At 42.4% G+C, this 21,135-nt stretch overlaps 1 long non-coding RNA gene across 1 annotated transcript in view; it reads left to right on the forward strand.

Annotated features, from left to right (window-relative positions):
- The window catches only part of LOC135107817 (uncharacterized), a 50,362-nt gene that overhangs the window by 13,407 nt on the left and 15,820 nt on the right, over positions 1 to 21,135 (forward strand). The window contains exon 2 of the long non-coding RNA XR_010272008.1: positions 16,710 to 16,846. This is a non-coding gene — a long non-coding RNA (uncharacterized LOC135107817). The remainder of the gene's footprint in view (positions 1 to 16,709; positions 16,847 to 21,135) is intronic.

Here is a 21,135-nt window from a genome sequence, read left to right on the forward strand (position 1 = left end):
TTAAGTAGGCCGGGGCGTACGGCAGGTAATGATTCACTTATGCCCTTAAAGCAACTAACCGGACAAGCTGTATTCCCGCCTCAGTCTCTGCCAGATATTACTGCCTGCCTCAATACGTCCTTTCTGTAAAATCACTGGGTTGTGACTAAGCGTGGTAAAGTATGCCAAACATTCTTCCGCCTTGTTGCTATGGAGAGGAGGGTACAAGAAGGGATGGGTGGGGTGACGACATACTCGTACATACATACACCCACTCGGTTGCTATTCTGCATCCCGCGCTGGTTTATATGAATAAAACACTTTATTCTGAAAATATTAATGATGAAACTAGCTAGATGACTACTTATTACTTTATTGTGAAGAGCAACTAAATAGTGGGTGAAACTCAAACTGAATGGACAAGGGGAAGCAAAGAAATTTACCTGGGGAATATGAGTGACTGCACTCATAAATATTATCTTAGGAACTTCAGGCTGGGTAGATTATGTGTCAGAGACTCATCGAAGTCTTGTCCCCAGCCTCTCTCTCTCTCTCTCTCTCTCTCTCTCTCTCTCTCTCTCTCTCTCTCTCTCTCTCTCTCTCTCTCTCTCTCTCTCTCTCTCTCTCTCTCTCTCTCTCCTTCCTTCATTCTTCCTCTCATTCGTTCTTACTTCTTTCTTCGTTTTATATTTCGTTATCTCTCTGCATACAACGTGCACCCTCATAAACAATACAATTCGGAAGATATACAAAGCTTATGAAAATTTTTGGAACACACAAGAAATTGAAAATCAACACATAACTAATTGCGCACATCAACAGATTAAACAAGGGGCGTATACAGATTACAAAGTACCAAACACTACTACAACACTGTTATAAACATCTACTGCACTACTGAATACAACCGAGGTTCCCACTAGGCCCTCCAAACTCAGACTGCCACTTCCTTCTCCTCCTCCCACTCCTCTTTCCAGACCCATCTCTGGTTCTATACCATGACCTACGGTCTCCTCTACTACACTGGTGTGTAAGCTTTCTTCTACAGAATATCTTAGTCATCTCTTTTCTCCAGCAGCTACGTCTCCCCTATAACTCTGGTCACTTACTTCTACGTCTCCGTCGTCTTCTCGGTCCTCTGCCTTCTCTCCTTCTCCGCTTCTTCTCACCTCTCCTCCTCTTTTCACTACACGCTCTACTCTATCTGTATCTTCTCCACAATGTAGAAACTTCAGAGTCACCATACAACAATATCCCTATATCATTGCAACACACAATGCACGGCATTGGGCAGGGCCAGGTAAAATGTTTCCTGGCTATACACTACTCTCACTCGGGCCTGCACTGCCCACAGCACTCGCTCTCGTCCGCTCATGGCTCCGTGGAGTCTGTACTATACCCATAAAACTGATTAAAAAAAAATGCCACTCTCTTGGCAAAACTCTCTTAACAAAACAAATACTTCTTCCCGAGTGTGACACCACCAAGCTTGCGTCTCACTGTCAGATGCACTTCTCCCATCGGCCTCTTGATGACACAGATATCGCCACAGCAAGCTGACGGTTGCTCCTTTTCAGGACGCAGCACACACATCATCGCACGGACCCAAAGAAACACACGTGGCCGTCACAAAACTACAAACATCGACTCCAACATTAGCCTGGCCAACGTGTCCCTGGGCCAGCCCAACTGGTCCCAGCCAATGCTCCCAAGTGTAAACCCTTCTCATAATACCCGATACCTTGTCGCTCCGAGGAAGCCGATATCCATCATCACATACTACACTGCTCGGACTCAGCATCTGACAATCAACAAGAACTTGGTCGAAGGCACCCCTCAGCAACATTGAGGGTGCTTCCTGAGCGGCAAACAGCACATCACAGGTAGCCTCATTCAGAAATGGAAAGCTCGCGTCAATAACATCATTATAATTCGCCTCGGAAGGAGGAATCGAGTGACAAACATCATAAATCACCCCCAACCTGGGAGAAACAACACCGGACATAACACAACTGTGAGAGGCCCAGACAAGAGGTCATCAGGCTTGCCAGCCTAACCCATACGGTTACGCTCAACAAACGGGTACCGCGACAAATGCTCCCGAATCATCTGGATTCCAAAACGACCAAACACTCAGCCACTACGTGCTTTTAGTACTCGTACCTCCTTATCTGCGGATGGCACATCAAAATGGAGCTCCAAACCTCTGCCCTTCTTTCTCCGCTGGCTATTCATAACATAGCTGCTCTCAACAAACTCTCCCTGACTTCCTTGCCATCACTCCTGCCTTGGCAAGCAGTTGGGCAACACATACTCGAGGGACAAAACGCTGACAGCTGTTGCTGCAGCTGTCACCAAGGGTGACTAACCACGTGAGCAAACACCGAGGCGGGGAGCAGTCTGCTCCCCGCCTCATGTGCATCCCGCAGGGGAGGAAACTCTCGCATCCCCAGTAGAGTCAGCAGTCTTCCTACCATCGCCAGCGACCCTGATACACCAGACACAACTAGCTGCGTCCCAGATTGACAACCGGCGCCAACAGCCTCAACAACAGGTGACAACTCAGCCTCAGTATCACCTCCGAAAGGCTCCGCAGGGTGAACCAATCCATCAAACAAACAACCCAACCTCATCACTCCAACCTCACCCTTAGCAACACTCTCTACAAAGTCAGGTGCTTCCTGTGGTGGCTCTGTGTTTCTGCAGTCAGCCCCTGCACCCTGACTTAAAGACGAGTCCGACCCTGAATTGTCAAAACCGTGGCCAGCAACGGGAGAGGCCTCTGGGCATTCTGCCCTCACTGCAGCCTCATTACAAACACCGCGCTTTTTTTTTGTGGTGGCCCAGGAATACAGGAACAACTGAGTCACAAATCTCAGCAACCTCCTCATCTAGGATCAGGTCCGCGGATGGGAGCTGCACCCAAACCTTTCCCCTGACAGGTTATTCCCTAAAAGGAAATCGATCCTCGACACTGGCAGGTCCCTCCGTTAATGTTACCTGCGCCTCCGCTGTCACTAGCGGGCATGAAAGCTTAATCTTCGCCGTAGCGAAGCTCTCAGCGGCACCAATTCTCCGGCACCACCCAGGCTGATCGGTGGCAACTCGCCTTCCAGTCACATTCCTGCACAGCGACTGATGTGCAGCTGTCTCTCAAAACTGTAACGGTGTATGTAACCCCATGAATCTCAACTGTGCTTTTACATAAAAATGGATAGCACCAGTCCAACTCAGACCTCAAAAGGGGGGTGGCGACGACGGCCTTTCCAGGCTTGCGACCAAAGACAGCCCGGATTTCGTCACAGTGCTGGTCCCTGCCCTGGGACACAATCAAAGCCACCAGCTACTGGGACGTCTTGGAAGGAGTGGCTGTTATTAATTTGGGACAATTAAATTTTAAGTGTCCAGTAATTTTACAATAAAAACGCGTGGGCATACCTGGGAGTGCTGTGTTGCATGCTCCCCATCTGTCTCTGTCGAGAGCTGGGTGGAGACTCATTTCCAATAGGGCTAACTCACCCAGACTTATTACCGGAGCCGCTACTACAAGGTGAACTTCTAGAGAAACTGGCGCCGGCCCCACCACCAAACACAACATTACCAGCTCCACCAGACGTACCACCAATCCACAGTGGTACAGGCCGGTGCGCCAACGCGTAGTCATCTGGCCACGTTCCTTTTTCTTTTACACTTTCAAACTTTTTCTCACGGAGCAGCGGTGCCAATTCCTCGGCTACGTTAATAAACTGCTCCATTACCATGAGTCCCTTTAACTCACGGTAAGAGATGGTCTACTCGCTAACAATCCACTTTTCAAATGTCTTCTCTAGATAGCGAACACATTCAAAGTAGGAATCACTGGACCTTTTCTTACCTCCACGGAACTGCAGCCCATACGCCTCTGGCAGCAGCTCATAAGCTTTCAGGTTGTTAGTCCTCCTTGTAATCCTCCAAATCCGCAACTGACATTCTATCATACACTTCCAAAAGCCATTTAACGTATTTGCCACGAGGCCAACCCATCTCTCTTGAGGCCATTGAAATTCGGCTGTCTTCTCATATCTCCTAAACCACTCTGTCACCTTTTCATCAAACTCAGGAATCAACTTCAAACTTACCATCTGACTTTCTACTGTATCCTCCTTCACTCCTCTCCTGAAGCCATGAGGCGAACTTACTTCAATTCTAGTCTTTTCCAACTCAAACATCGTATTCTTCTTAGCTTCTTCCTTTTCTCTTTCTGTCCCTAGTATTTTCATCTCATACATCCTTCTTCTTCTCCTTCTCTGCCTCAAGAAGCCTCACCTTTTTCTCTTGCTCAAGTAATCTGGCCTTCTCCTCAGCTGCAAGTAGCCTTGCCTTCTCCTCAGGCTTAAATTTCCTTTCTTCTCTAGTATTCTCACTCTTTAGTCTCCTCTGCTCAGATTCAGCTTCCAACTAGAGCCTTTTGAACTCTCGCTCCTCCTTCTCTCTTTTCTCCTCCATTTCCATTCTTCTCATTTCCAGCTTGAATCTCATTTCCTCAGACATGCTTTTGGTCTGGAAAAATCACCAAGGCTGCGGGCATGGTTAACGCGTCTATGAACGTTATGGGTAGGACTATGTGTCGTCACACCAAACTTGGCTTCCACTCCCAGTAGAGGCAAGGGAATCAGGTCACGAGTTATCCCGGCTACCAGCGTTGCCCTCCATGGCTTAAACTGAATTTGGGCACACAAAAGTTAACTAAACAAACAAACAACTGTCTCCCCCACATGGCGACGAAGCATCCGGCTATCCTAGTAAGATCGCCAATTTCTGTTACGACCACAGTTCCCAGCCCCTTCACAAACCTGCTGCACCTGGACTAGCTTTCTCCTAGTCACCTCCTGGATGCCTGGGTGCAGGGCTTAATTTGGGTTGAAAGGTTCACTTTTGGATCATGCACGCTTCTTAACAACGGCCGTAACGCCAGATCACATTAATGAGATCGCCAGTCTGTTTTACCCACCCACAGACAAGGGAAATACTCTACCAATACTTGAAAGGATCGACAACCACACCTAGGGATAAGCAATTATAATGAGCAATAACACTTATATGGTCGAGGTATAAAACTCTGTTGGACAACCGCCCTCAGTAACAAAAATCCTCCCACTGTCCAACATGTTGTATCTCTCGCCGAGCATTGTCGTCTACTACCTCCTGGACAGCAGGCCTTGTCAGGGCCTGAAGAGGGAGTGAAGTTCACTACACAGCTATTCACTTAAGTCTTCTGCAGCTGAGCAGAATCAGCCAATAGTAGCATTTAACACAACAACCTCACTAACAAGGGAAACAACTGTAGACAAGTGCCCAGGAATACAGGAAGGTAATTCATCTCTCACTGTACAAGAAATGGCCCGCACCCACACGCAGCCTAAGAGTCACTTCCTTGGTTATGGAGTGTATTATACGCAACTACAATCCCTGGCAATCTACCATGGAGAGTCCTATGCTATGTAAGTAGGCCGGGGCGTACGGCCAGTAATGACTCACTTATCCCCTTAAAGCAACTGACCTGATTAGCTGCATTCCCATCTCAGGCTCCGCCAGATATTACTGCCTGTCTCAGTGTGTCCGTTCCGTAGCGACATACATACATACACCCACTCGCTTGCTGGTCTGCACCCCTCGCTGGTTTATGTGAATAAAACATTCTACTTCTGAAAATTCTAATGAAGAAAATAGGGGGATAGTAGATGACCACTGATTACTTTATTGTCAAGAGCAAGTCTTCCACTAAATAGAAGGTGAGACTCAAACGGAATGGATAAAGGGAAGTAAAGAAATTCATGGGGGATTATGAGTGACTGCGCCAATAAAAAAAAAAAAAATATATATATATATATATATATATATATATATATATATATATATATATATATATATATATATATATATATATATATATATATATATATATATATATATATATATATATATATATATATATATATATATATATATATATATATATATAGGAAACCTAGTGTGGAGAGGACGCTAGAAGGAGTGGGTTATTTACATATATATATATATATATATATATATATATATATATATATATATATATATATATATATATATATATATATATATATATATATATATATATATATATATATATATATATATATATATATATATATATATATATATATATATATATATATATATATATATATATATATATATATATATATATATATATATATATATATATATATATATATATATATATATATATATATATATATATATATATATATAGCCCGCTCCTTCTAGCGTCCTCTCCGTACTAGGTTTCCTATTTTTTTTTTGTCTCCCCTCTTCTGTGTGCCTCCCTAAAGCAAGAAATAACAATCATTCTTAGTAATTAATTCTGCTCACTGGTAAACTCTGGAACTTTCTGCCTTTCTGCCTACTCTGAAGAAACAATATACGACTGTATACTAAATAATGATATTGTCCTCGATAACTGCTGGGGTTTAATGGAGGACTATAGATTCAACAAAATCAGGAATGTACTTATCATCGAAAAGAACAAAAAAAAAAAAAAAAAACCCAACCCAGTAAAAATCATAAGAACAGACAGCGTCACTCTTCTAAGTAGTCCATTCTTAAAGTTAAAATTATGCAACATAACGTAGCTCACTGGAAGCCACACAAACACTTTTTCATTAACGCGTACAGATCTATAGATCCCAACATAATTCTGATGAACAGTCGCGGCCTCAACAATTTTGACATTAAAATACACGGATGCAATACTTACGAAGTCAACTCTTCTAAATGAACTCCACGATGGATCAGCAGTCCTGATTAAAACTAACATAGGACATCGTATGAATGACGATTTCATATCTGACTTCATTGTAATTACCATGGAAACCTCCACCGGCCCCATCAACATAGCTACATCCTACTTCCCTCCTAGAAGACCTTACCTACCTTACCCTGACATTCATTCAATAGCAGCCATTAACATCCCCACCTACATTTTAACGCTAAGCATACATGCCTCGGTGACACTTACAACAACAATGTCGGTATTGGTCTAAATAATATGATAAATATTAACGTACAGCAGCATTTCGGCCCAAACTTTCATACCTTCATTACACGTAACTCAAGAACCGCCCGTGACATCATCTTGGGCAATAAACAAATTTATCATAACATCGACATCGAACCAGGTAATCTTAACGGTAACCAATATAGCCATTTCTATCCCAACGCCACCAAGACCCTTCTATAGAATCCTGGGAAGGATTCAATACTACCATCCAGCAAAATATAAGCCAAGGTACTCCACCTATTCATGCTACGCCCACACAGTTAGATAACTCAATAGTTACATGATACAGCATTGTCACAGACGCTAAAGAAGTAAACATACCAAAAAACAATAGTATAAGAATTATCAAGCCCATTACTATCGCCACCATCAAAAGTCTTCAAACCTGCATAAGTAACTTGAAGTTGTCAGCAGATAACTATGGATGAAGTACGACCATGTATACAGCGTATAACATACTTAAGAAAGCACTTGTTTCAGAATGCAAAAAAAAAAAAAAAAAAAAAAAAAAAACTCAAATCAGCACATTGGGAAAATACAATAGAACAAACAATAACTAAATATCATTCACCGCAAGATTTCTGGAAGGTCATTCGACACCTGAGGGAAAGCAAGGAATCGAACTCATCTTACATTATTCATAATGGCACCAAACTTTACTCTCACGAGGAAAAAAAAAAAAAAAAGAAAAAAAAAGTCTTCAGGAACATATTCAGAAATATATTCAGAATCAGTGATGAAGAAAACCAACAGTTCGACGCACACAATGAAATAAGAGTAGATCATTTTTTCATTATTAATCAGGATAAATCGGCCTATTTCCGTTCGCAGAACTTATTAGAATTCAAGAAAACAATCACACAAAATCATCGAAACTGAAGTCAAAAATATTATCAGTAACTTTAAAAATAATACACCAGGCAACAGTCACATCTCCAAACTTATCTTAAGCCAACTATCAGAGGAAGCAATTACTGCTCTAACTACAATTTACAACACCGCATTATCTCTAGGCTATTTCCCTATTAAATTAAAACTAGCTAAAATCTTATTAATTCAGAAACCAAATAAGAGAGGCACCGATCCACTAGATTACCGTTCAATATCACTTTTAGAAGTACCCGAAAAAGTTTAGAAAAAAATCATCAATCTCAGGCTAAGCAATTACCTCGAACAAAATAACATTCTACCTAACAATCAACACGGATTCCGTCAAGCAAGAGGCGCCGAAACAGCACTGGCCATTACAACAAAAAACTATAGCTAAAACTTAAGCAGATAGGAAACAGTGCTACATAGTGCTATGTGACGTATCTAAGGCCTTTGACAAAGTTTGGCTCAATGGACTCAAATCCAAATGAATTAAATTGCAACTTCCTACAGTTATAACCAAAATTCTCAGCACTTTCCTAAAAAGAAAAGAAGAAGAAGAAAAAAAAACAGATCTGTAAGCATATCGATCAACAACTTTCTCGGCCCACCCTTTCAGCTAGGTAACGGAATTCCACAGGGGAGTTCTCTCTCTCTCTCTCTCTCTCTCTCTCTCTCTCTCTCTCTCTCTCTCTCTCTCTCTCTCTCTCTCTCTCTCTCTCTCTCTCACACCTACATTATATGCACTCTTTACCTCAGACTTACCAGCACCCACTCCAGGCTCAGCTAATATACTATACACCGACGACATCACCCCAATTGTAACCCATCCGAGCAAATCCAAGAATATTATGGCCAGAAGTGTCCAGACTGATATAAAGAAGATTAAAAACTTTGAGAAAAGTGGAAAATAAAAACCAACACAGGGAAATTTAAAGTCATACTACTTGCTGCAAAAACAACAGAACCCATCATTATAAATCAAAATAATATCCCCTATTCAAAAGACGGAGTCATACTCGGACTAAAAGTCAACACATACGGAATCCAAGGACATATCACTAACTACACTAAGAAGATTCTCAACTATGCCCGAAAAATTAAAGTTACATTTAATAAAAGCATTTATCACTTCAGTTCTCACATACCTATCCTACCCACTTAACACCCTCTTCAAAAATGCCTTGCTAAAACTCCAAAGAATACAAAATAAAGCACTTATATTCATCTTCAATGTACGGTACGGGAGAACTGCACAGAAAAGCTAACATACAGCCGCTAAACATAATCTTACACCAGAGGTAGAAAAACACAATAAGGTAATGACAGCCATCAGAGACGAAGACTATAATAGAATAAAAGTCACCAATGACATCCGAGAACACACATAGTTTCAAAGACCGTATCTAAAACTAACTGGACCCGAACCACCGCCTCTATACACCGGCTAAAGACACTCATACGTGCACTGATGCACTTCCACTTATACGCCTGCACTCCACACGGGTGGGACCTGTTGCTGGCTGCTCTCCGCCTTCCTGCCGCGTCCTGAGCCGTTGGAAGGTTGGAGTGGATTCTGTCGGTGTTGGCCGTTCTAGTCCTGCTATGGTTTGCCTTAATTCGTTGGGCTACGTTCACTGGTAGGGGCTGTAGTCCCTCCAGTTGCGGAGGGGTTGTACGGTTGCACCTCGCCCTGAGTCGCTGGCACCGGGCTTGCCACAGGGTTGTTGCTGCCAGCGAGGGGAAGAAGGGAATGGATACTTGTGTTACTCATCCCACAGTGCAACAGGGAACCTACCATCTGCTATCCGTGCCTTTGCATGGATAACAATACATCACACTAAACTACACAACACTTACAGCAATTGTGGAGTGTGGATGGGATTCATATGATAATTACTCGCAACTTAATTTGCATTACTTACTCAACGATTTGTGTGCTCACCTTCCGCTGTTCTTCTCTTCGCTCTTCTTCTCATCGCGTCGCCTTTTCTACTCACTTTTACCTTGTTAGTTTCATGTTTTACATAATAGCAAGTTTGAGAGTGTATATGTGCATGATTGTGGGTGTGGAGGTAATTCGTATGAAAAAAAAAAAAAATTCATATACTTAGCTCGTATATGACTAAAGTTGATTTATATTTACCCTAATACTTAACTTATATTCATCCTCTCCAGTGTCATATCGTTTGATTTGAAGTGGATAATAAAACTAATGAATGGATAATACTTTATTTAAACGAAATCAATATTAACTTCATCGTTCAGCAGATCAATCAGACACTGACTATTGGGAATCGACCTGAAAATAAAACAAGGAAGAACATTAATAAACTAGATTGGTAAAATTTACCTGTTGTTGTCCTCTGGCATGCTCCTGAAAAGGGAACAAGAAACTGATAAATAAAAATACCTGCAGTCCAGGTAGACCCATTGCTAGTCATCGGAACTATGGGATGAACCACATTAATAACATTAATAATAAAATTCTACAATTATATCCTCCTAGCCAGCTCCAAATAGGTGAACATATTCAGATGGTAATCTAAAATCTAGCAAATAAAGCAAGGCGGTTTGCCCGCCATCTTTTGTTCTTCTACTTTCTTTCATCTTTCTTATCTTTACTTTCATCTTCATTCCTCCATTTCACTCCTCTTTTTATCCCCGTCCCCTCTCTGTCCAGCCAGACTAAGCCCAGACACCGTGCCGTTCGCACTGCTGTTCTGTCGCACTGCTGTTCCAACCACCTTGTGTGGATTTTTTTGGCAACCCTTCAAGCTTAGGTTTAGATAAATAAAGTTAAGTGTCCACTATCTTCGATTCTATGCTTAGCGGCAACAGTAAGTGTTTGTTGCCACGTGTCAGATTGTCTTTCCTCTCCATTTACGGAGGATCCGCCTCAGTGAGCGTACTTTTTGGGGTGAATTGACACCGTCCGGCCTTCCTAGAGTGGTTTGGAAGGACAATCTGACAGCAGGAAAATTCCGTTACTTCCTCTCTCTTGTGTCTCGCTCCCCTCCTATAGGAGGGGGGGAGAGCCCCCTTCCATGTCTGACGGACCCTCCTCCCCTCCTTCATCAAGGGGGGAAAGGACACTGACCAACGACCCCAGACTGTCCGACTATCTATTGACCCTAATAAAGCGACGTTCGTGACTCTCCACGGTAAATTCTTTTTATAATAATAAAAAAAAAAAAATGTCATTGATTGTAACAATGGAAATGTTGTGAACGTAAAGAAATTTGCCACTGATGACTTGCTTGCTCAAGCGATTAACGTAAGTCAAGTCAATGTTAAAGCTCCGGTTCATCCATGACATCGAGATCAAGGCTTCGATTCCAGTGTCCATGAACTCTTGTCGAGGAGCTGCCTCCCACCTCGATTTTGTGGTCATGGAATCGGCTGAGATTGTCGATTGAATGGCTGACTATGGCTAAAATGGTTGACAGTACCAGAAGGAGCACGGCCTCGATAATTTTCACCTTCAGTGCTGCTAAGTTACCAGAGAGGGTTCATGTAGGATTCGAATCGGTTCCCGTTCGTCCCTTCATTCCGAATCCTGTCAGATGTTTCAAATGCCAGCTTTACGGTCACCATGGCAACACTTGTTGTTCTTCGCACTCTTCCAGCGGTAGATGTGCTGGAGAGGGTCATATGGTGGAGCACTGTACGTCTTTGGTAGAGAAGTGCCGTAACTGTTAAGGTGCTCCCTCCACTTTCTCTCGCGAATACCAAGCATGGAACAGTTAAGGCTACTGAGGGAATCTCTTACAATGAGGCAAGGATGGGAGTGAAGCAGACGCCCGCCGCACCAGCTTCAAACATCTCATACGCCTCAACAGTAAAAGGGTTCCGCCCAAGATGAGCACTGTAGCCATTTAGACTGATTCGCCGCCCACCGCATCTACCACCACAGCCTCACCCTCAAACTCTGCCTCTCCCACATTTAAATCTACATCTACTACTGCCAAAGTCTCTACTCCTATCACTTCCTCTGCTCCATATGTGTCTGCTATTTCTACTACTCCCAACAAGAATAAAAAGAACGACAAATCTAATAAACTGAATTTCACAAAACTTGAACAACAACGCCCTTCTCATATCGTCGCTGCTCCCGCGTCCTCGAGGAGGGATTCTCACGCTCGCTTCCTCTCGACCAGCTCCGGGGAGTTGATAATTGGTGAATCTAGGCAAGTCACCACTGGCAAAGGCCGAGAGAGGTCCCCCCGCTGCGCCACAGAGCGCAAAAGAACTAAGAAACACGGCCACCACCGCAACTTTTAAGCCATAATGATCAAGGTGTTACAGTGAAACTGTAGAAGTATTCGAAATAAAGATCCATATTTGTCACTTTTAGTGAACATACACAGGAGACGAGACTACAGGATGAGGCTAATCCTACAGTGCTAGGATACTACCATCCGTATGAAAGATATGAGGGACACGGCGTTACCATATACACACACAGAACACTGACACAGATAGGAGTGACGTTGAATACATCTCTGGAAGCTGTCGCGTGCAGGGCGAGATTCAACGACACATATATGGTTATCTGTTCTCTCTACTTGCCTTGTTGATAACGACATTACATCTTTAATTAGCCAGCTTCCGGGCAACAGGTTAGTTCTGGGCGACATCAACTCCCATCATCAGCAATGGGTAAGTGAGAGGTCAAGTGCACGTGGGGAGCAGACAGTAAACATATTATTACAGACAAACTTCTGAACAGTGGAAGTGCGACTCGTGTAGATGATCGGAATGGTAACGTGTCTGACATCGATCTGTTCTTGCTCTCGACAAATATACTCCTCGACTTCTCCTGGGAAGTCAACGATGATTCCCACGGATGTGACCTGCAAATCTGCACCTCTTATGCACACGACCTCCCGCTCTCCCAAGTTTAATTTCAAGAGAGCAGACAGGGCAGCCTTCAGTGGGGGTTTCCGATGTGGATATATCTGACGAGGAAATTGACACTATGATCAGCAACGCAACACAGTCCATCTTACACGTCGCCGAGGCATATATGTCGAAGACTTCTACAATTCACACAAAGCATGGAGTTTCATGGTGGACAACGGATTGCCGACAAGCACTTCGTGAGCGCAATAGACGATACAGGCATATCAGCCAGCAGCCCAGTCAAGCAAATTTCATAGCCTACAAAAAGGCAAGAGCTCAGACAAGGAAAGTCATTCGTGATGCTAAGAGGGACTCATTTCGATAGTTTACATCAATCGTGAACCGAACCACCCCCTTGTCACAAGTTTGGAAAACCATACATATATTAAACAATAAAGAACCATATACTCTAATCACAACCCTCAAAATAAATAATACGGCAATAGACAACCAAGCTGACATCGCCAACTCAATAGCCCAACACTTCCACCAGCCAAGCAGCACCAATTATTATGGCCATGCCTTCATTCCCCATAAGGAGGCAGCGGAACTCACTGTCCCAAACTTTGCCACAGGAAGCGTAAACTCATAGTTTACGTTGGGTGAACTCTTCCTTAACCTGAAATCCTGTAAAGGCTCCAGTCCCGGTCCAAATAATATCTAATATATTATGTTACAATATCTTGGCTATCATTCCCTTGCAAAATTATTACAACCTCACAATAGAATCTGGACCACCTACACCTTCCCTCACTCCTGGCATTTTTCACACATCATCCCAATCCCCAAAAAGACTGGACACCTTACGAACCCCAGTGCGTTTCATCCTGTTGCGCTCACGAACTGTGCATGTAAGGTCATGGAACGTATGATAAGGCGAAGGGTCTTTTTTTTGTTTCAGAAGCGAAGGGTTTGTTAGGTGATCAGCAGTCGGGTTTTTCGGAAGTACTGAGGCACGATGGATCATCTAACACACCTGGAACAGTGCATTTTGGCATTTGCCAAAAATGAGTTCATGACAGGAATATTTCTGGACACACAAAACCTTCAACATGACATGGCGACACGGTATCTTTATCCTCTATGCTCACGGCTTCAGAGGTGACTTTCCCATTTTTTGTTTATAACTTTTTTCACGACAGAACATTCTCTGTCAAGCTTCCTGGTAAAATAATCTCGGACGTTTTCGTCCAGGAAAACTGGGTGCCACTGGATAGTGTTCTTAGTCCCATATTATTTTGCATTATGATTAATGATATTCTGTCGACAACTGCCGTCCCAAGGAATCTTAAATACTCACTGTACGCTGACGACTGTGCGTTATGACACATCTAATGCATAGTTCTTGGCTGGGCGGATTCAAGCATTGGGCCTCTCTGTGGGGATTTTAAGTTTTCCGTTCCTAAGTGTATTGGTGTTGTTTTCACTAGACATAACGTACCAGTTTGGAATTAACTCATCAAGGCCAGCTGATACTGTTGAAAAATTCAGTAAAGTTCCTGGGTCTGCATTTTGACAGCAGACTCAGTTGGAAGACTTATGTTAATGAATTCCTTATCCGTTGTTGTAAAAAAAAGATAATAATAATAATAACAATAATAATGTCTTCAAGTATCTTTCCAGTACCTTTTCGAACTCTTAACTCACCCGTTCAGGCAATAGAGTCCGGTCACACGGATACAAATGAAATCCAAGGCAATATCATTAATAAACTAAATTCTGCTGCTGAGCTTGAGGGAGCGTGGAACCTCCGTCGAGATCCCCAGTCATGTCTCTCAGTTGTTAAATCATCAGTAAAACTCCTGTGGCAGGGTCATTGGGACAAGCTCCATCTACATACACCCAGAACGAGTGGACCTCCTCCAATCGCCCCACACGGCGAGAGGAGATGGCCCTCCCACGCCTTAGAATAATGGGCTGCACCCTCTCTACACATATGCTCCCCTACATAGCCAATGCCTTTCCACCACAGTGCACTACCTGTAACGTCACCCTTTCTATAGAGCACATCCTGCTTCACTGTGTGCGTTATCAGGAGGAGAGGCGGCTTATTGCCGCCTTGGCAGCTTACTGCCTGGGCCGCGGCCTTCCGCTAACGCAGACGACCCTTTTGAATGATGAGCACCCGGATGTGGTCGATAGACTGATGATTTTTCTGACTGAGACCAATTTAATCAGAGAGCTGTGATTTACATGTATATATTATGTAACATATCTATTTTATGCACTATGTATATACTTTATTACATGTATATAAAATTATGAAACCGTGTATTAATTGTGTACTGCGTGATCTCAATATGACCATGTTCCCCATTTATGTACGTTTATGTACATGTACGTAGCGATGCTACGTAGCCTTCCTACCAGTGTGCTTGTGAGTTACTCCTCCCTCTTCCCTGCCCTGACAAAGGACAATAGCTTTGTGATAGCATCAGGAATTCCGTATTAATGAAGCGTGTGCGAAGGAATGATTGTTTATATATTGGTCTGTATAATTTGTGAAAAAAAAAAAAAAAACAATGAAAAAATAAATAAAATATTTTTAACTACTACAAATAAACAAAGATAAAAATGGCCTAATACCCACGTTAAGGTGATGGCAAAAAAAAAAAAAGAATAAATAACATAAAAGTGTCCAGCTATTCCAAAGCTCCTGAAGAAGGGTTAACGAACCCAAAATTGCGATATAGCAAGCATGTCTAGCTACGGCGAATCATCGACCAAATTTCAAAAGGGAATAATAAGACATTTATAAGATATAAAGAACATATCTTTAATAATAATAGATGTTGACCTAGCGATCACATTTAATGAAATATGGGTAAGTGAGAATCTCCTGCCCGCATACAGACATACACACTCTCTCTCTCTCTCTCTCTCTCTCTCTCTCTCTCTCTCTCTCTCTCTCTCTCTCTCTCTCTCTCTCTCTCTCTCTCTCTCTCTCTCTCTCTCTCTCTCTATATATATATATATATATATATATATATATATATATATATATATATATATATATATCATTAAAAGTGATGACAAGCTCTATACCTTCTCTATACCTTAGCAGTGTCTTATATTTTTTTTTCAAGACAGCTTATGGTTTAGCCGTAGCTAACCACCTTCTTCAGTAGCTGGTGGTTGTTCTCTCTGCGGTGTTGGTGGTGGGAATAAGGTTGTCTGCTCTCTGCGCGCCTTATATGTAGCCCGCTCGGGATCAGAACGAGCTACGCACTATGGGCGGAGCCGCTGATTGGCTGCTTTGTCGCGTGGCTCGGTAAGCTTGCCGCTTCCTTTTTCTTTCTTGATTTCTTCATGCTTGGTAGGGCTTGGAGGTCTTCTGACTGAGTGTTTAACTTCGGATTATTTTCTTTTATGTGGAGAGCTTCTAAGATGCTTAGGAGTCGTCCATCGTTGAATCTATCGATTATTTCTGTGCTTTCTTCTCGGGTTTTTCTTGTAATAGCGATGCCATGTTCTTCCATTAGATGTTTTTTAGGGGCGCCTGCTGCTAAGTGCATTGTTAACCGTCGAGAGAGTTTTGTAGTAGTCATGCCGATGTAAGATGATGGTAGGACTTCGCAGTTTCCTTGTTTGCAAGTAAATCTATATACGACATGCGACTTCTGCGTATCTTCTCTCTTGGTTTCGGGGCTGTTCTTGAGGAGGCTTGCCATCACTTTTAATGAAATATGCTTGAGAGAAAATCTCCTGCTCATTTATGCCCTTAATATATATATATATATATATATATATATATATATATATATATATATATATATATATATATATATATATATATATATATATATATATATATATATATATCAAACCACCAAAATTTTTCTTTTTCTTCCTACAGACTGATGCAACAGAATTTAGTGCCTATCCTGAATAAAACCTGCGTTTTACACTGCAGCGACAAAATGTTGGTTGCTGGAGTTAAAGTCGAGCGAACAGCGAAGATAAAATGTCCAGGTGACAGTTGGAGTGGAATCGGTGAGTTCATTCCTTCACTTGTAAATAAGAGAGAGAGAGAGAGAGAGAGAGAGAGAGAGAGAGAGAGAGAGAGAGAGAGAGAGAGAGAGAGAGAGAGAGAGAGAGAGAGAGATTTTGTGTTCTAGGGAGGCAGGCCATAAAGAAAACACTTTTCGATAAAAACTACTCCCTTTACAGTTACTCCCTTGTATATTATCTCTTCCCTTCATTTTTGTCTTAAACAATGCCATCCACTTCATTCATTTTCATTCCCTTCTTTCTCTTCCACTCATCATGTTTTACCATCTTGACATGACCGAAGTTGTTAACGTGATGGAACAACAGATGCAGGTAAATAAGTTAATCCACAGGGAACGCATACTACTTTATCCAAAGTTAAGAGCCTATTAATGACATCTTGAAGAAGGCTGATAGTTATCCTTGACTACAACATGGAAAATTTTTGCCTTGCAACACTTATTGCCTTTTCTACATGAATAAGTATTGTGGTTAGTTTCCTAGTTGTTTCTATTTCAGTCATGCTGAGTTGCTTTTTGCCTCTGGTGAGAGCTGGACTAAATAAAATTACGCTACAACTTAATATCAAATCCCCTATCTGCTAGTATCATAACTCCAAGGAGGAACTTTAGAAAGCATTATACCATAATGTTTTTTTTTTTTATGTAGGAGGGACATCGGCCAAGAAAAAAAAAAAAAAAACTGAGATGCCGGTCCCCGAATAGGGTCCGAAGCAATAGTAAAAAATTGAAGGATAAGTGTCTTCAAACCTCACTCTAGAAGGAGTTCAAGTTATAGGAATGTGGAAATACAGAATCAGATAGGGAGTTCCAGAGTTTACCAGAGAGGGGATGAATGAGTGAGAATACTGGTTAACTCTTGCACTAAAAAGGTGGACAGAGTAGAGATGAGAGAAGGAAGAAAGTCTCGTGCAGCGAGGCCACGGGAGGAGGGGAGGTATACTTTTATTAAGATAAAAAAAAAAAAAAAAACAGTTAACATGAAGATAACAAGCGATGCAACACTACAGCGATGAGAGAGAGGCTGAAGACAGTCAGTTAGAGCAGAGGAGTTGATAAGACGAAAAGCTTTTGATTCCACCCTGTCTAAAAGAGCAGTATGAGTGGAACTCCCCCAAACATGTGAAGCATACTCCATACATGGTCAGATAAGGCACTTACTTGTACAGAGTAAGCAGATGAATAAGGAGGGATGAGAAAAACTGCCGGAGACGTCTCAGAACACCTAACTTCATAGAAAATGTCTTACCTAGAGATGAGATGTGAAGTTTCCAGTTTAGATTATAAGAAAAGGACAAATCGAGGATGTTCAGTATAGAAGAGGGGAACAGTTGAGTGTCACTGAAGGAGAGGGGATAGTTGTCTGGAAGGTTGTGTTGAGTTGATAGATGGAGTAATTGAGTTTTTGAGGCATTGAACAATACCAAGTTTGCTTTGCACCGATCATAAATTTTTTGAGAGATCACGTCATGCGTTATATGACTTCCATGCATGAACTGTTTAGTGCAGGGTGATATCATCAGCGTAGGCGTGGATATATTTGCCAAGAACCCTATCCCCCTAACCTTTCGTTATATATATATATATATATATATATATATATATATATATATATATATATATATATATATATATATATATATATATATATATATATATATATATATATATATATATATATATATATATATATATATATATATATATATATATATATATATATATATATATATATATATATATATATATATATATATATATATATATATATATATATATATATATATATATATATATATATATATATATAGACAGCTACCCTCTCTGGCAGACTACTATCCTCTTAAGGCAGCTGACCCGACTAATTGTTATCCTCCCTCAGTCTCTGTCAAATATTAGAGCTCGCCTCAGTAAGTCTGCTCCATCTAAATGCTGCGCCCAACACTCTCCCTCTGCTGTTGTGGGGAAGAGGAACAAGGAAGGGAGCGGGGTGGGGGCGTCTCACATACATGCATACATACATACATATATACATACCCGCCCACACTTTGCTTCTTGTGCGCGAACTGAACAGTTTACTTCTGAAAATTCTAATGATCAAACTAGGGGGGCTAGATGAATACTGATCACTTTATTGTGGAGAACAACTCTTCTACTAAATACTGGGTGAGACTTAGATTGGATGGACAAAAGGAAGTAAGGAAATTTACGTAGGGAACATGAGTGACTGCACGGATATTATCTGAAGAGCTTCAGGTTATGCATCTAGGACGCGTCAAAGTCTCGTCCCTGGCCTGTCTCTCTGCTCATCTCCCGTTCATTATTTTTTTTTCTTATTCGTTCTTACTACGTCCTTCATTTTATATCGAATTATCTCGCTGTACATAACACGCTCCCTTATAAACAACAATTTTCGTAAGATATACAAAAGCTAACGAAAATTTTAGGAATACCCAAGTCAAAATCAACACAAAACTAATTGGGCACATCATCAGACTCAAACAAGGGGTGCATACTCATCACAAAACATCAAAGGCTACTATAGCACTGACATGAATAATTATTACACTACTAGAAATAATAGTGCTCCCACTAGGCCCTTCAACTCAGACTGCTGCTTCTTCTTTCTCCTCCTCCTACTTCTCCTCCCAGACCTGTCTCTGGTTCTATACCAAGACCTGTGATCTGCACTGCTCCATCGGCGTGCAATTTTACTTCTGCAGGGTATTTTGATCATCTCTTTTTTCCAGCCGCTATGACTGTTCCAATGTCTCTCGTGACTCGGCCACTCCTACTCCATCTCCGTCGTCTCCTCGGTCCTCTGCCTTCACTACTTATCCGACAACTCTCCCTTCTCTTCCACTCTTCAGTACACACCCTGCACCTTCTGCATCTTCTTCCCAACACCATCCAAACTTCAGAGTCACCGTGCAAAGACATCCCCGCATCCTTGCACCACACAATGTAACCAACAGGGACCGTAGTCTCCTGGTCTAACATCACACCAGGGCTAAGCAAAATACTTCCTGGTCAAACAAAAACACTCTTTTGGGCCTATACTGCCCAAATTGTCACTCCTGCTTGCTTGCTCACAACCAAAAAACTGATAAAACAAAAACACCACTTTCTTTGCAAAAATAACAGGCGCCCTTGGGCCGCTCTCAACTAAACAATATACTCCTTCCCAGGTGTGACACAACCAAGCCTGCGTCTCACTGTCAGATGCAACACTTACTAATACTCTGCACTTCTCCCACCAGGCCCTTGATGACACAGTTATTGCCACAGCGAGCTGGCGGCTGCACCACACACATCCCTGCTCAAGAAGCCAAACCCACACACGTGGCCATCACAAAACAAACCCCGGCTCCAACATGAGCCCGGCCAACGTGCCACTGGGCCAGCCCCACTAGTCCTAGCAAGTGCTCCCATGTGCAAACACCTCTCATTATACCCGATACCTTCTCGCTTCGAGGAAGCCGACATCCATCAACACATACTACACATCCCAGGCCCACCATCTGATAATCATGAACAACAACTTGGTCACAGACAGCCCCCAGCTACATTGAAGGTTTCTCCTGAGCGGCAAGTAACAAAGCATCACAGGCAGCGTCACTCAGCGCTGCCTCCCGACGGAGCGCCGTCACGCTCACGTCAAACACGTTATAACAACCTACCCCGGAAGGAGGAAACGGGCGAGCAACATCACAAACAATCCCCACACCAGGAAAAATAACACCGTCCGTAACACAACTGAGAGAAGCCCCAGACGAGAGGTCATCAGGCTTGTCAGCCTGACCCACGCGGTTACCCCCAACAAATGTGGCCACACCCGACCACTAAAACCACGCCAAACGCCCCCGAATCATCATGACTCGAAAACAGCCAAGCACCAGGTCGCTATGTGCTTCTAGCACTCGTGCCTCCTTAACTGCGGATGGCACATCAAAATAGAGCTCCAAAACTCTACCCCCTCTCTATTTGCCGGCTATCCACAACAGCGTTGCTCTCAACACACGCTGCCCGACCCTCGGCTTCTTTGCCATCCACTCCTGCTTTAGCAAGTAGTGGGGCAGCACACACACACGAGGGAAAGAACCCTCCTTAACTACACTGACAACTGCTTTTTTTTTTTTTTATGTAGGAAGGACACTGGCCAAGGGCAACAAAAATCCAATAAAAAAATGCCCACTGAAATGCCAGTCCCACAAAAGGGTCAAAGCAGTGGTCAAAAATTGATGGATAAGTGTCTTGAAACCTCCCTCTTGA

This window comes from Scylla paramamosain, chromosome 16 (assembly GCF_035594125.1).
Source record: "Scylla paramamosain isolate STU-SP2022 chromosome 16, ASM3559412v1, whole genome shotgun sequence".
Taxonomy (NCBI): domain Eukaryota; kingdom Metazoa; phylum Arthropoda; class Malacostraca; order Decapoda; family Portunidae; genus Scylla; species Scylla paramamosain.